The following is an 18,816-nucleotide window of genomic DNA, read 5'->3' as shown; positions in this document are numbered from 1 at the left end:
TGTTTCAATTTATTTACATGAATTGTCCTTTCCACCTGGTCCTCGAACACTCCTTTTATAACAAGATTAACCGGCCCCGCCCTTTTAATTACTCTATATGGTCCTCGCCACCTCGGAGCTAGTTTCCTGCTCTGATTGGCGGGCGCAGCCTCATTCACTCTCAATACGAGGCTTCCTTCCGTCAACTCAAGAGGGCGCACTTTCTTGTCATAAAAATGAGCATACCGAGTCCGTGCCTTCTTGGACGCTTCAGCTGCAATATTCCATGCATTTCTCATTTTTCCAAGGACCTCTGAAGGATAGTCCTCCCCGTATGCAACATTATGTCTGTTAAGCAGACCTGAGGGGAAATTGCATGAATTACCAGTAAACAAATGAAGTGGTTGGGTGTTAATTGATTGGTGGATGGCAGTATTCAAGGCGAACTGAACATAGGGTAGGTGTTCATCCCAGGTGTTTGCATCATGTTCAGCAAGGATTGCAAGCATATCCTTGACTGAACGATTAGTCCGTTCCGTCATTCCGTTTGCTTGTGGGTGGTAGGCCGTTGTAAAAGCCGAAGTTGTCTCTAAAATCTTACAAACTTCTCTAAATATATTCCCATTGAATTCTTGACCCCGGTCAGAGACTAAGACTTTAGGAGGTCCGAATACAGTAACGAACCTACGCAAGAACGCATCTGCAACCGTACGAGAATCCTTCTAAGGTAATGCAACTAGTGTAGTGTATCTAGACAGATGGTCAACTAGCACCAACACGTATCTGTTACCTGAATGACTGTGGTGTAAATCAATCAGATCGGCCCCCACACGGTCTAACGGTTCACGAATTTCAGGGAATTCCTGAAGTGGGGCTTGTACCTTAAGGGTACCTTTCCTCCTCTGGCAATGAGGGCACGACTTCACGAAATTGATTACCTCAGAAAGTAATCCTGGAAAATAAAATAGAGTCTTTGCTTTCAAGTGCGTTTTAAAGATCCCCGGATGCCCTGCAATTTTTGAAGCATGCGCAAGCTTTAACGCTGATGACCGCAACGCGTCCGGAATAACTAGCTGAAATACTGCCCTATCATTCTGGCTATTAACATAATACAGGACGCCCTGTTTCATTTCAAAATCATGAATAGGTAAATTCTTTTTCTTTTTCGGATATTTTCCTCCCTCTAAATACTCAATAATCTCTTTCCATCTCGGCTCGTTCATCTGGTATTCTCTCATTTTATCTGATGGAATGGTTTCAATATTTTCATTAATCTGCATTGCCGCTATATTTCTACTTAGCGTGTCTGGCACAACATGTGCTGGACCAGGCTTGTACAAGATCTGGAATGAGTGGGCCGAAAGTTCATGAGACCAGCGTGACATTCGTGGGCATTTCGTTCGCTTTTTAAATATGTGTGTTAACGCTCGATGGTCTGTGTAGATTACAAAATGCCGCTGAAATAGGTAAGGCTCGAAATACCTAAAAAAACAATTGTTCAATTGCCCACCGCTGCCACCATTGTAACCCGGGTTAGGGTTCCTCTCTCTCTACTTCTCTTTCTTCTTTGCCCTCTACCCGTATTCTTACTTTTTATTCTCTACCAAGGGACTCCAAAACTTTTACCAAAGCCAACTCCACGCCACGTGGTCCTAAGACGATTGACCGACTTAGGATTCTACACCCAGTATGACGTGACCTAGGCTTTGAGCAAAACCCTAGAGTCGCCTCTACGCTGCCACCACCAGACCAGCAACACCGAGCAATGATCGAGGTCTGGATCGATCACGCTAATTAACCAACCTTGGGGCTTGATCCCCACTATAACCGATGACCGTGGAAACTTAAGAGTGTGAAATTAATTACACGGGAATGATTCGATGTTAGAATCGATGTTAGAATCGGCGCCCAATCCAACTTTACCTCGTGTGGACCACGTGACCAGGACAAGTTTACACATAAAACACATGGAAATAATAAAATGCAAAATATTAACTTAATTAATTTATTAAAAGAAAAACTAAAACAAAAATCTAAATATGTTCACTCCCTGTCACTTTAACACTCCCTACTTGACCTGAATGGCAATGAAGACTATTCTATAAATAACCATAGCAACTATACCTCTATGTTTTACCAGCTAAAGATGTTGGGCTGGTCTCGGGGAGAGGTAAGATGTTTGACCTCTCCCAGCTGCTCCCGTGTCCACACTGATCTCTTCCTCGTCTGGCCTAGCCCAGGCTAGAGCATTGTAACCTTCCGCCTAGTCAAAGTTTCACCAAGTTACTAGCAAGGTTTAAGTTATAACAATTAATCTCTGTTTGTACTGAATTGATCCAGACTGGTTGAATTATTTTACTGAAATTAAATTACACAAACATCTAACGGCAGAGCTGTTCCCGATCCCCCAAAAATGGTTAATTGAACTTTGAGAAATAGTAGACCTGTCAACCCTGATGACCTATGACCGCCGGTCACTCCGCCTTACAAGTTAGATCTGATTCGTGACGTCACTGATGGTGACTTAAACTCAATAATTAGAATACTCTTGATATTGTATCCAGTACTATTATACAATACAATTTTAATGCAAAATGAATAAAGGCTAATTTTCTCTAAATTACTGAATACTATAGGATGGTTCATTATACGCAGCTATGAACAAAGATGCCCGCCATTTGTGACTCAGACCTGCTAATTCCCAGGGGGAATGTGTGTTGTTGAAGGTCAGGTCCCTACTCTAAACTTCTGGAACCTTCTGGAATAATTCTTACAACAGCCTAGTTTGTTACAATCCCTACAGACAAAAATCAGAGGATACAACTGACGATTTACTATAAAACCAGAAAAACGGCCAACCTACTCATGAGAAACTCTCCAGACACAAAACAGAACGCTTTAAAAGAGACTAACGTCGTCTATGCCTTCAAATGCCCTCTTGGGGACTGTAAGCTCAAAAAAACCCAGTATATAGGCAAGACAACAACATTTCTTTCTAGGCGTTTAACGATGCATAAGCAACAGGGCTCCATTAAGGAACATAATCTCTTCCCACAACCAAACCATCGCCAGAGAAATCCTAGTAAACAACACAGAAATCATCGATAGATACAGCGATAGCAGGCGGCTTGACGTTTGCGAGGCACTACACATCAAGAAGTCAACACCAGCAATCAACAGCCAATTAATGCACAACTATATTCTACCCACCTCAAGACTCCGCTTCAATATAGAAGCATCAAGAAATATGGACCAATAGGCTTTCTACAAACACTTCTATTCAATACCCATTGTTTCGTGTTCTGTCTTGTGTTGATGAAATTAATACCCTATTAATGCCACCTCTTGTTCTGTCTTGTGTTGATGAAATTAATACCCTATTAATGCCACCTCACCCCATCCACCTCACTCAAATGTAGATATAAAATCGGAGATGCGTAAGTTCTATTCAGTTGTGTATTTGTAAACTAAAGTCTTTGAAAATGTAATAAGTTTTACGAAACGCGCTCGTGTCGCGTCAGACTAGAAATAAAAATGAATTTTGGAGAATTGATTTTTGATTTACCTCCAACAGTGAAAAGAAATGTACGAAAGATTGAGAAAATTCGTGTTAGAATTATTAATCTTACTTTTTCGGTCATATTTAATATATATATATATATATATATATATATATATATATATATATATATATATATATATATTTATATATATATATATATATATATATATATATATATATATATATATATATTTATATATATATATATATATATATATATATATATATATATATATATATATATATATATATATATATATATATATTTATATATATATATTATATATATATATATATATATATATATATATATATATATATATATTATATATATATATATATATATATATATATATATATATATATATATATATATATATATATATATATATATATATATATATATATATATATATATATACATGTGTATCAAAACCATGTCTATGTGGTATACATCTCACAGTGCCATAATCTAATTTAATGTTAGAGGACAATATAATGAACAATAATGAAAGGGAAATTACACAGTATACATGACAGTAATACATCCGAGACCTAAATTTATACATTCTCCATCATAGTTCACATAATATTTCCTATACAGCATTATGTAGCATTCCATAAAATAAGCATATACGGATGTTTTTCAAGCTACATGACATTAGGTTACTGCTATTCACTAGACTTCTAATATATAAATCCAAAAATATATGGCAAGGACTTATGGTACAGATATATAATATTCATAGATATATGTGGAATACATTGGCAATACACATTTAATACTAGTGTGTTATCGAAAAAAGAAAACCTACATAAATTAATATTCCTGATACTAGGCTAATCAGCCAAGACCTCACTATACAGTTTGAGCACATCATACACCAGCTACAGTATGATCATACTGGTGTATGTGTGGTCATAACACCACCTCACACCCATATGGTAATATCACAACACACCATGGACCAGTATGGTAATATCACAACACTCCATGGTCCAGTATGGTAATATCACAACACACCATGGTCCAGTATGGTAATATCATAACACACCATGGTCCAGTATGGTAATATCACAACACACCATGGTCCAGTATGGAAATATCACAACACACCATGGACCAGTATGGTAATATCACAACACACCATGGACCAGTATGGTAATATCACAACACACCATGGACCAGTATCGTAATATCACAACACATCATGGTCCAGTATGGTAATATCACAACACACCATGGACCAGTATGGTAATATCACAACACACCATGGTCCAGTATGGTAATATCACAACAGACCATGGACCAGTATGGTAATATCACAACACACCATGGACCAGTATGGTAATATCACAACACACCATGGACCAGTATGGTAATATCACAACACACCATCGACCAGTATGGTAATATCACAACACACCATGGACCAGTATGGTAATATCACAACACACCATGGTCCAGTATGGTAATATCACAACACACCATGGACCAGTATGGTAATATCACAACACACCATGGACCAGTATGGTAATATCACAACACACCATGGTCCAGTATGGTAATATCATAACACACCATGGACCAGTATGGTAATATCACAACACACCATGGACCAGTATGGTAATATCACAACACACCATGGTCCAGTATGGTAATATCACAACACATCATGGTCCAGTATGGTAATATCACAACACACCATGCTCCAGTATGGTAATATCACAACACACCATGGACCAGGATGGTAATATCACAACACACCATGGACCAGTATGGTAATATCACAACACACCATGGACCAGTATGGTAATATCACAACACAACATGGACCAGTATGGTAATATCACAACACATCATGGTCCAGTATGGTAATATCACAACACACCATGGTCCAGTATGGTAATATCACAACACACCATGGACCAGTATGGTAATATCACAACACATCATGGTCCAGTATGGTAATATCACAACACAACATGGACCAGTATGGTAATATCACAACACACCATGGTCCAGTATGGTAATATCACAAAACATCATGGTCCAGTATGGTAATATCACAACACACCATGGACCAGTATGGTAATATCACAACACATCATGGTCCAGTATGGTAATATCACAACACACAATGGACCAGTATGGTAATATCACAACACGCCATGGACCAGTATGGTAATATCACAACACACCATGGACCAGTATGGTAATATCACAACACACCATGGTCCAGTATGGTAATATCACAACACACCATGGACCAGTATGGTAATATCACAACACACCATGGACCAGTATGGTAATATCACAAAACACCATGGTCCAGTATGGTAATATCACAACACACCATGGACCAGTATGGTAATATGACAACACACCATGGTCCAGTATGGTAATATCACAACACACCATGGACCAATATGGTAATATCACAACACACCATGGTCCAGTATGGTAATATCACAACACACCATGGACCAGTATGGTAATATCACAACACACCATGGACCAGTATGGTAATATCAGAAAACACCATGGTCCAGTATGGTAATATCACAACACACCATGGACCAGTATGGTAATATCACAACACACCATGGTCCAGTATGGTAATATCACAACACATCATGGTGCAGTAAGGTAATATCACAACACACCATGGACCAGTATGGTAATATCACAACACATCATGGTCCAGTATGGTAATATCACAACACACCATGGACCAATATGGTAATATCACAACACACCATGGACCAGTATGGTAATATCACAACACACCATGGACCAGTATGGTAATATCACAACACACCATGGACCAGTATGGTAATATCACAACACACCATGGTCCAGTATGGTAATATCACAACACACCAAGGACCAGTATGGTAATATCACAACACACCATGGTCCAGTATGGTAATATCACAACACACCATGGACCAGTATGGTAATATCACAACACACCATGGACCAGTATGGTAATATCACAACACACCATGGACCAGTATGGTAATATCACAACACACCATGGACCAGTATGGTAATATCACAACACACCATGGACCAGTATGGTAATATCACAACACACCATGGACCAGTATGGTAATATCACAACACACCATGGACCAGTATGGTAATATCACAACACACCATGGACCAGTATGGTAATATCACAACACACCATGGACCAGTATGGTAATATCACAACACACCATGGACCAGTATGGTAATATCACAACACACCATGGACCAGTATGGTAATATCACAACACACCATGGACCAGTATGGTAATATCACAACACACCATGGACCAGTATGGTAATATCACAACACACCATGGACCAGTATGGTAATATCACAACACACCATGGACCAGTATGGTAATATCACAACACACCATGGACCAGTATGGTAATATCACAACACACCATGGTTCAGTATGGTAATATCAGAACACACCAAGGACCAGTATGGTAATATCACAACACACCATGGTCCAGTATGGTAATATCACAACACACCATGGACCAGTATGGTAATATCACATCACACCATGGACCAGTATTATAATATCACAACACACCATGGACCAGTATGGTAATATCACAACACACCATGGACCAGTATGGTAATATCACAACACACCATGGACCAGTATGGTAATATCACAACACACCATGGACCAGTATGGTAATATCACAACACACCATGGACCAGTATGGTAATATCACAACACACCATGGACCAGTATGGTAATATCACAACACACCATGGACCAGTATGGTAATATCACAACACACCATGGACCAGTATGGTAATATCACAACACACCATGGTCCAGTATGGTAATATCACAACACACCATGGACCAGTATGGTAATATCACAACACACCATGGACCAGTATGGTAATATCACAACACACCATGGACCAGTATGGTAATATCACAACACACCATGGACCAGTATGGTAATATCACAACACACCATGGACCAGTATGGTAATATCACAACACACCATGGACCAGTATGGTAATATCACAACACACCATGGACCAGTATGGTAATATCACAACACACCATGGACCAGTATGGTAATATCACAACACACCATGGACCAGTATGGTAATATCACAACACACCATGGACCAGTATGGTAATATCACAACACACCATGGTCCAGTATGGTAATATCACAACACACCATGGACCAGTATGGTAATATCACAACACACCATGGTCCAGTATGGTAATATCACAACACACCATGGACCAGTATGGTAATATCACAACACACCATGGTCCAGTATGGTAATATCACAACACACCATGGACCAGTATGGTAATATCACAACACACCATGGTCCAGTATGGTAATGTCACAACACATCATGGTCCAGTATGGTAATATCACAACACACCATGGACCAGTATGGTAATATCACAACACACCATGGACCAGTATGGTAATATCACAATGCACCATGGACCAGTATGGTAATATCACAACACACCATGGACCAGTATGGTAATATCACAATGCACCATGGACCAGTATGGTAATATCACAACACACCAGGGACCAGTAGTAGTAGGGTTGACACGCCACAGACGAATTTTTTTGGGGGGGGGGGGAAATTCGTCTGTGGCGTGTCAGGGTTTTCAGGTGAATTTATAAATTCGTGTGTGGCGTGTCGGGGTTTTCAGGTGAATTTGGGGAGTCACAGATTTGGGATTAAGGATTTCTTATGAGTGAGTAATTTCCGAGATTTTAGAAGTATGGAATTCTTATGAGAAAAATAATTTCCGAGACTTAGAAGTTTGTTAAGGCCTTATAGGAGAAATTCAAATAACGTATGTAGCGCTTTAGGGTTTCCAGGAGAACTCTACGGACATATTTTACATGTTTTCAACTTACAAAAATCGTCTATGTAAGCCTTAGTTATTCATGTAAATTTAGAAAGTTATCTGTGTAAGTCAGGGTTTTCAGGGGTTCGTACCTCACATCACCTCCCTCCCCCCTTACCTCGCAATCTCTCGCGTCACCTTTATTTACCTTAGGCCCAGCCAGCCAGGCGCTTCATGTAGGTCTCCTCTTATCATATCTTATCTTCTCCATAATATCTGGACCGTCCCTCCTCTCTTTCTCTCCTCTTCATATTATTCTCTCTCTTCCTATTTTCTGACATACTAATATTTTATTCCTTTTTCATTAACCAGTCAGTTTTATACAAATCAACCGAAGCATCTCAATGTAACCTTTAATACTGAATCTGTCTCAGAGACTATCTAAGCTGGCCCCAGCTACCTGCCCCAGGCTATCTGCCCGAGGCAATCATCACCTGATTACCTGCCCCAGACATCTACCAGTCATTGTCAGCGTTCACCACCGTAATAATTTATATATATACATTAGGCGTTAATAAAACTTATTTATTTATTTATAATTTATTTAGTCATCTAATTCATAGTTTACACAATTTATAATAAACGACTCATTTAGCCCGAAGTTCTAAGAAGCTCGCTCCTCAATCCGCTTGTATAATATCCGTCCTATTCACTCTTCATCTCTGTAAATAAAGAATAACAGTTTCAGAGAGCGTTTACACATGTACAATATTTATCAGACACATAAAACCTCGAAACAAATGTACTCACCATTTTCCGTTATATAATTTGTTATAGCCTCTTTCAGCCAGTCGTCTCCAAGCACATTTTCCAACAAATATCGCTCTTATCATAACACAGCGTTTCATAGCAGCTCGGCATATTTTTAAATAAAGCATAAGATAGCCTCATTACGTTCCTATCATTCTGCATATATTCTCCATAAGTAAAATTAGTTTCAAATAGCTTTATTGCAGTTTTTAGATCCTTGTTTGAAAGATGGTAACAGAAAAACATCGCATATAGCCCGCATACGTAAGTATTTAAACTCTGAAGTCTCTCTGTAAACGTGTATACATCACAGTCTTTATAATAATTTAAAAACTCCGAAATGTATGGCGAATACACATTTATTCCATATGAATCGAGTATAACTATTTTCCGTTTAGATTTATATACAGCAATCCAGTGACCCATTACTTCCTTAGAGTCTCTTCCTAAGGTATTTATTATAAACATAATCGGTTTATCCCTTATTTGCTTCATTATTCTATATATATCCGTCGCTAAATAGCATCCAATATATTTAGCTTTACTACCTTTCATATCGTTCAATGCCGTATTAATTTGTTTGCAGTTCATGCTCTTGTATCACACACAACTCGCCTATCAGAATAAATTCTCAATACTCCCGTTGTAATTCCGAATAAAATAATAACTTTATTTGATTTCGCTGGAACAGCAAATTCTAATGTAATTCTCAGGTTGCCCGAAGCCTCTATAGGAAGGGTATCTCTCAATTCCTCAGGCGTTAGTCTAAATGCCAGTAACGTTCTTCCTTTTATAAATGAATTATATGTCAAGGTGTTGCAAGCATTAAAGCCTACTGTATTTTGAGTCTCGTAGTATAGTTTCGAACATTTATTCGGGAACTTGCAAGTTATATTAAATAAGTTTGTCCCATCACGTGTAATATATACATTAGATAAATCGCAGTGATCGAAATAAAGTGGATTAAGTGTATACGCTCTTGATATTGCTTCCATATCCATCATCATAATAAATAATTTATCTGGGATAATGCTCCCCCATGGCTGGTCAATACTTAATCTCTGCTGCCCATTACCGAGAATAAACGTCTTATGGAGTGTCTTATCAAACGTATATGTAACTGGCATATTTTGTTCAGCCAGAGCTCTATTAATAGCCTCCAATCCAGATGCAAATGGAGTTATCCGATCAATCCACATTCTAGCTAGTTTTATGTTAAACTTATATCCAGATTCAATACTGTTTATAACCCACGGATCACTGTTAAGTTCTAATCTCAAACGAATATCAATTCCATCCAAAAGATATTCGCTCAAAGTTGTAATGTCCAATAGCAGTTTAAAGCAACAATTTACTCCCTCAGTTTTTAACTTTACAAATCTAGATTTAAGGTCTTCTGAGGCATTCTTAAAATAATCTACATCATATTTTTCAGGAAAAACATCATTATAGAAATACGTCAGTTCTTTAAATCTTTCAGCTTTACATTCAGAAAGCGTCGTCATTAGCTTTACATATGATAAATATGAAAATAATGAATTAGTTTCCACCACTTGCTCATTTAAATAAACAGTTACAGCTTTAAACATTGTCTGGGACAAGCCATTGACTATTGATGCATTTTTAATATCCGCTAAAGCCGTAATTCCGTCAGGTCCCGTTAATTCAACCATCAGTTCTAGCGTCAAGCTCGAAAGATCAATAAATTGACCCTTAACTCCCGGGATACGAAATTCAATATAAGAGTCTTTAAATTTATTGTTAATACTTGAATTCACAGGTAAAATATCCTGTGTCTGTCTTGAAAATATCGTACTTTCAACCATTCTATGAGGACTAACTTTAGGAAAGCCATCACTTATAGCAGCTGTAAAATTTTCTAAAGGAACTTGCAATGCTGCACTAGGAGCATTTACACTCATCATGTCTGCGTCTAGCATACAACTAGTACTGTTTTTATGAAAACACGTCTTTATATCTATCCATTTTCTTTATATAGGCAGGTCTTTTCGTTATTCGGCCACCTGTTAACAATTTAGGACCTATACTTTTCAATGTTTCCATACCGCGTTTTCTAATTGAATCTTTCAAAGTACCTTGACCAGCATTTATATCCTGCAAAACATTCTGTCCCATTGTCAATGCTGCTGGCATGATAGTTTTTAATAGGAAAGGAGTTGCTCTACGAGCTAGACCAGTTAAGAAACTTAATATTCCACCTCCTCTTAAATGTCTTCTATCAAAAACAGTAATATCGCCCAGTGCTCCACCTCTCTTCCCTCGAGGAGCGATAAATCGCCCTACCTCGTCAACAGACAGCGGTACAAACCCGACCCTCATGTTTAAACAGGCCAAGAGAGAATGATAAACTCCCTCTACTCATGCCATTATATATCAACGGGTCTAATATGTAATACTGCAATCGTACATCCATCCTTTTCAAAATATACAGGCTCCCCATCTTGATCTGTTAATCTAATACTGATGCCATCAATATTAGTCGTATTTAAAGGTTTATATAATTTCCTGTGTGTTACATTACTTTGGAACGAAACAACATCCAAGATATTTACAATCTGATTACCAAACATGGTTGGCTGCACCTTATCACAATATACACACAAGAAATCTATACGGCCTCCTGGCCTAGGATGATAATAGCAAGTATCTTGTACAAATAACCTGTTATTAGGTAGCTTATTCATAATAAAAATATCATAGGCTTTACCTACTTCAGCTCCAATAACTTTACATATATTTCGACCGAAAGATAAAGAAATTCGAACAACTAATTTTCCATCCTTTGTAATAAATAATTTTAACAACTTCTCACTAAATGCTGCATTAAACTTAATTCGGTTAATACTCGAATCATATTTCATATAAACGTCCCCGTGATCTGGGAAATTATAATTAAGTACGGGTCCTATAAAACTCAGTGAACCTTTTGAAAATATAGTAGAAATTTCTCTATTTAAAATAGTCGTTAGCTCTATGCAAATATCACTGGCTAAAATATCCGACTTTAAAGTGAAAGATGTATTCACCGTACTCAAATCAGATAAATTTTTATTAGACACTATAAGTTGAACTGAAATAAAACTTTCCGGGTCATTCCTCCTAACAGCGAAATAAGATGGAGGCAGGAATATATTCTTCAGGCACACTTCATAAGCTTTATTCGGGTCTAAAGGCAGCTGATTATGTAATCTATTTTCAAAAGCATTGGGAGCATTGTTTTTAAATACATCAGTATCAGAGTTACTCGCTGCATATGTAACGAAACTATCCATCCTGTAGACTAATAGTAAATGATAAAAATAAACAGAAACTCACCTTAATATGATATCCAGGTAGACTCTCCTTCATCTCCAGCCTTGATCTTCCTCTTCAAACTTGGAGGAGAAAACACTTGATTTTTCGCATCTACATTTCTAAATAAATTCTTAGGTGTAGAGGTCAAAGAGTAGAACAACTTTGCAATTGGCAGTTTATCTTCTGGGAATAACAATTTCGGAGTGCACATCCTGCCTATAACGTCATCAACAATATTGATCCCAGTAACTGGCGATGTAATGTTCCCTTCCTCATCCCACTTTACAAGTCCAGTTGTATTAAAATAATTCAACAAGGAGACGGCAAAATCATAATCCTTAAGCTTTAATCTTAAGTCTATCAAGTGTTGTATAACAGGATTTGTTCTCACTGTCATCGTAGGCTTCTCAACACTTACTGCCGTAGGCTTCTGTTGATCAATAGCTTTTCGTGGTACAAGATAGAATTCTTTCATTATTCCTTATTAAATAGCCTTGAAATGAAATTTATAGCTATGGGAAGTAAAATGCCCAATAAATTGCCTCCTCTTTTACTTGTTAATATGTCTTTCTTGAGTGAAATAGCTTTCTTCTTACAGGCTAATGTATGGAGTAGAGCTCTATATTTAGAAAGTCTCTTTAAAATAGGCTTCCCAACTTCAATTTTATTTTTTAAGAAATTATTAAATATTTCTGATAAGCAAAGTATATGTTCCTTTTTAAGAGTCTTAATTAACTTTTTCCTAGAATTATAACCTAATCTAGCTAATAGTTCAATAAATCCACGATACTTGCTAACTAAGGGCTGCTTCTTCATAGTTTCTTCACGTCATCTGAATTCACCCACTGATCAAATGAACTGTCGTAACCGACGTATCTAACTTTATATAAAGTAGTATTACCAACTTTACGTTTACTTATAATTCTCTCAATTTCAAATGTATCTGACAAGTAGGTGGGAGTCAACTCCTCTCTATAAAATCCGCCTTCTATAAGTCTATTATTTAAGTCCTTTAGATAATATAAAGGCACGGGTTGTTTAGTATCAATTTGAGCAATTGCAAATATTTCCTTAGTGTTCTGTTGATGAAAACCTCTTTTGAACTTTGAAATACGATTAGATAAGGCAAGCCGTACTGTATCTCCTACAGACAGATGATTACTGATGCGTGGCTTAGTCTGCTGCTCTCCTTTATACATGAGCTTAAATTGCCTAGTCACATCTTGAGGCGAAGATAAAGCATGTACATCAATAGGTATTTTCCCCTTTAATCCTCTATGTGGTGTTCTATTATACGTTTTAACCATATCAGGTAAAACATTTATATAGGTTAAGGTGTTATAAGCCGTTAAATATTTATATATCTTAGTTTTCAATGTTCTTATAAATCTCTCTGCAATGCTGGCTTTAGTTTCCTGAGAAAATACACTGTACAGATCAATGTTTTTACTGTCTAACAATCGTTTCATATATTTATTATAGAATTCACCGCCCTTATCAGTGTTAAGCTTCCTTACACCTTTTGATGAAGGTAAATCCAGAACAGCTTTCATGGCTTCACTTACACTCTGACCTGATTTAGTGGATAGTGGAACTACATGTGCAAACCTTGAAAATATATCAACACAAACTAATAAATATTTAATATCATTGTTGTGCTTAGCTAACAATGTCATATCAGCCAAGTCACTGGTAAAGAAAGCTTTAGGTCTAGGTGCTAAGATACGTCTTCGTTTAAATTTACGTTTTTTTAATAGATGTAAGGTATATGCATTAGACGTTTTTAAATAGTCTTTCACATCTTTTATAGTTATTTCAGGGATTGTTTTCTTTGCAGCCTTATACAATTTTAAAACGCCACCAAACCCACCTATGGACTTGGGGTCATTGTATATCTTATTAAGAGTTTGTGTAATGTTCACCATTGATACACTATTTCATATGGGGGTTCATTTACAATATTTCCCCTAAATATTATGGATTCAGGTGTTTTAACGCCCAAGTCAACAAGTAAATACCCATACTGTCGAGAAATCACTTTCTTATATATATCTAAAAATTTCTTGGCATCTTGTTTTCCGAATATTTGTCTGCCTAATGTTTCTATCTGGGACAAGTCTCTTGATTTAAGCAGAATAAAATGAGAAGCATTTAAACTTATAGATCTAGAAAATTTCCCACTGAAAAATATATTTTGGGTTATAAAAATAACAGAGATGTTCTCATGCCGTCCCTTAGTAAATATATCACTTACTATTTTAGAGTTTGTAGATTCAACATACAAGTCATCATAAACAACTAATATATGAGATGTGTCCTCTGGATCACGATCATCTAAAGGGTTTACAATTTCAGAGTAAAAAGATATCTTATGTTTAAAGAGTGGATTAGTTCTCAACTCTTTATACCCGCTTCCACAGATAATTATTTTTGCAAAGTTCTGCTGATATTACTCTATCATTTTAGCACATAAATAGCTCTTCCCACCATTTGAAAATCCAGCAATAATAATTCTTGACGATTCACTAAATATATTCAACTGGGATTCAGTAATAACTTTTTTCTGCCCTTCCATGCTGCTAGGATTCAATAGACTAACTACAAATATATAATGAAAGGAGTATTTAAACGAAATCTACATTCGAGTTTTTATTTAAACATAACCAATAAAATCATAGTCATAACATATAAAATACAGTAATAACATCATAGAATATACATTATCATAGACATAACATATCCAATACAGTAATAAAATTATAGAATATACAATATCATAGCCAATAAAATCATAGTCATTTCATATCCAATACAGTAATAAAATCATAGAATATAAAATATCATAGCAAATAAAATCATAGTCATAACATATCAAATACAGTAACAAATCATATCCAATACAGTAACAAAATAAATTATAGTCATAACATAGCCATTTGATCATATCCAATACAGTAACAAATCATATCCAATACAGTAACAAAATAAATTATAGTCATATCATTGAAATTGAAATTGAAATTGAAATAAGTTTATTGAGGTAAAATACACACAAAGGGATGAGGTAGCTCAAGCTATTCTCACCCCATTCAGTACAACGTGTTAATATATACATAGACACACATCACAAATAAACACATTACCAAACATTTTGAGAGGTAAAAATATACATTTCCTCCTTCACAAGTAGTATGTTATCAGACGTACACACAAATACTTTTATGACCTAGGTATACTGTATAGACAATTTGCAAGACACCTGCAGATAATTCAACAAAATATTACAATCTTGGTGCAAAATTCTTATATCTCTCAAGAATATCATCAACCTTTCCGTTGTGACACATCCAGGCTATTTGTTCAGGAACAGTCCTTATCTCAGTGTTTCTATATACACTAATCAACGGACAATCAAGAATATAATGGGCAAGGGTGTGAGACCTTAACATACCACATAGTTTACACTTCGTGTCATTACCATGAACATCTATCCCATATTCCCAGTAATATTTGTACCCAAGCCTGAGCCGCATGTACACAGAGTCACTCCAAGCATTTCTCCTTTTACCATAAGTGAAATGGGTGTTTTGACTCACATACATGTAGTGTTGCATGGTTTGACTACTCTCATACATTATCTCTCTCCTCTCCACTCCCGCCTGTGCCTGAATATTTCTGATTTTGCTTCTTATTTGTCTCATTGTGAATTCACATTCAATGTCAACTTGTGGTTTTGATGTGGCACGTTTGGCCAAGTCATCCGCCACCTCGTTGAGCACTATTCCAACATGAGATGGAATCCACATGAATTTCACACTATAACCTTTCAGCTGTATCTCAGTTATTCTTCTCTTACAGTCCTCCACTATAGACATGAAGACTGGGTTTCGACTGTTTAAGGACTCCAGTGCTCCTCGGCTATCGACAAATACAAAAACATTTTTGTCGTCATGACGTACTTCCTCCAAACACGCCAGAATGGCCTGCAGTTCAGCTTGTGTGGATGATATATAATTACTAAGCCGGAGTTCAATTATCCTGTCCACAGTCCCAAACTCCGTATAATCCCTTATTAGGACACCACACCCTGCCCTGCCATCCTCCGCCACCGACCCATCGCAATATACATGTAAACTGTTGCCTCTTGGTAACCGAGATATCATGCTTCCATACAAACACCGTAATTGTCCCGGTTCATGATGAATCTTTTTCACCTTGAGGGGTACAATTTCGACGTCTATTTTCTGTACTTTCCAGGGAGCAGACATATTACACTTTCGAGAGGGTTCACAGCAGTCAAGTACGTCGTATTCCCTGAGGTCATGAGCTAATCCTCTCGTATAGCGTGTCTCCCTCAGTTTCCTGGAAGTGTGTACGTCACTCAAGCAGGTCTGAACGCTCTCAAACAGCTTATCCCCTCCTTTTCTCCGCATGAAACGAATAGATACTCTAGTGTTAATGTCACGGACTCTATCACACACACTCTGTAAATTTAATTCCATTCTCATTATTTCAATCATTGCATTTCTTTGACATCCAAGAATAATCCTCATAGCCTCGTTCTGTATCAGCTCTATTTTTTGAATTCTGCCTTGGCCTGTGTAAGACAATACGGGTGCTGCGTAGTCTATCAGGGATCGAACAGTGCTTATGTATAACATCCGCAAGATAGGTACCCCAACACCTTTACCAGAAAAAGCCAGTGCTTTTAGAGGATGCAGACGGGCTTTACATAAGGTGCTGATATGATTTATTTCAGCATTTTTACTCTCACATGTGTATCCAACATACATGCCCAGATACTTGTACTTCTGTACACGGCTCAGTTCCACACCATTTAGAGTAAGTGTTATATTTCTTCGTTTCCTATACTCGTATTTGGTTTTATCTGCATTTATAACTAAGCCTAACTTGTGACAGGTTGTACCAAGTATGTTAAGAGCATCTTGAATTTTGTTCCCAGAAGTGCCTTGTATAAGAATGTCATCAGCATATATGATCGTCGTGACCCCTGGAGGATACATCTCTGATGCTAATCTGTTCATTAATACATTGAATAAGGTGGGACTTAATACTCCCCCTTGTGGGGTACCTAACTGAAACCTCCGTTCCTCAGACATGTATCCCTGGTAATACACCTGACCTTTTCTGCCTTGCAGGTAATCCCTTATCCAGTGTAGCAATCTCCCTGTTATTCCCAGATTGGCTAATTCGTATAAGATTACTTCCCCATTGGCTTTATCAAACGCTCCTTGTAGATCAACAAAAACTCTACAATTGTCATCCACATTAGACAAACACTTTAAGAGACAATCCGCAGTACATTTGCCTTTGATAAAACCAAAGAGATTATTGGACATGTTATCACCTACAAGGTAGAGCAGCCTATTTAACAAAATCCTTTCCATCATTTTACAAAAGCAGGATATTAAGGAGACAGGTCTGTAGCCTCCGTTTGACTTAGGGATAGGAATGATGACAGCCTCTTTCCATTTTCTTGGTAACTTTCCCTCTCTATAACTCATATTAAACAAATCAAGTAAGGGATTAGGTTTCATACCGGCTAAATAATTAAGTATGTCATACGTTACTCCATCTTTTCCCGGAGCAGTGGAGCTGCCACTTTTTATAGCATCCAGTAGCTCATCGTGGGTTATCTCAGTGCATGCTATAGATCTTGTATTTAAGGCACATAAAGTTACTCCATTTCTAATATTTTCCCATGACTCAATGGTGACTCTCGTGTCTGCAGGTAAGGACTCCATACCAGCAGCACTTGCCCATTTATCTACTAACTCATTAGCAACTTTCCCTGGATCTGAGTGAGCAATGAATTTAGTCTTACAACCCCTGACTTTATTTACTGCTCTCCATATGTCTTTAAGGTTCTTAGTATTACCAATGGCCTGAGCAAAGTCTTGCCAGTATCTGTCCCGCGCCTCCTTCCTCACCTGACTGCATTCCCTAGCCACTTCCAACATTGTATTTTTCTCTTCATCCCTCATTCCATTTTTTAACCATGCTTTATGCGCACCCCGTAGCATTCTCTCCCATCCCTTGACTTGCTGATCATTGGAATATTTAAATTTCTTAGGTCCGTGCGTCTTGCTTCCCCTGCCCCCGTTATTTTCCCTCTGTACTAATTTCTCTATGTTCTCGACCATGTCCTCGTAAAAACTATCAACGCAGAGCGGCGTGTAATGTTGATACCAATCTCCCATATTTTGAATAAAGTAATTTTTCATATCTTTATTAATATTTAGCCTTTTCCTTTGAAAGTGGACTTGTT

This window comes from Procambarus clarkii, chromosome 55 (genome assembly GCF_040958095.1).
Source record: "Procambarus clarkii isolate CNS0578487 chromosome 55, FALCON_Pclarkii_2.0, whole genome shotgun sequence".
In the NCBI taxonomy this organism is placed as follows: Eukaryota; Metazoa; Arthropoda; class Malacostraca; order Decapoda; family Cambaridae; genus Procambarus; species Procambarus clarkii.
The sequence above is the reverse complement of the archived record's forward strand: the minus strand, read 5'-3'. Positions refer to the sequence as shown.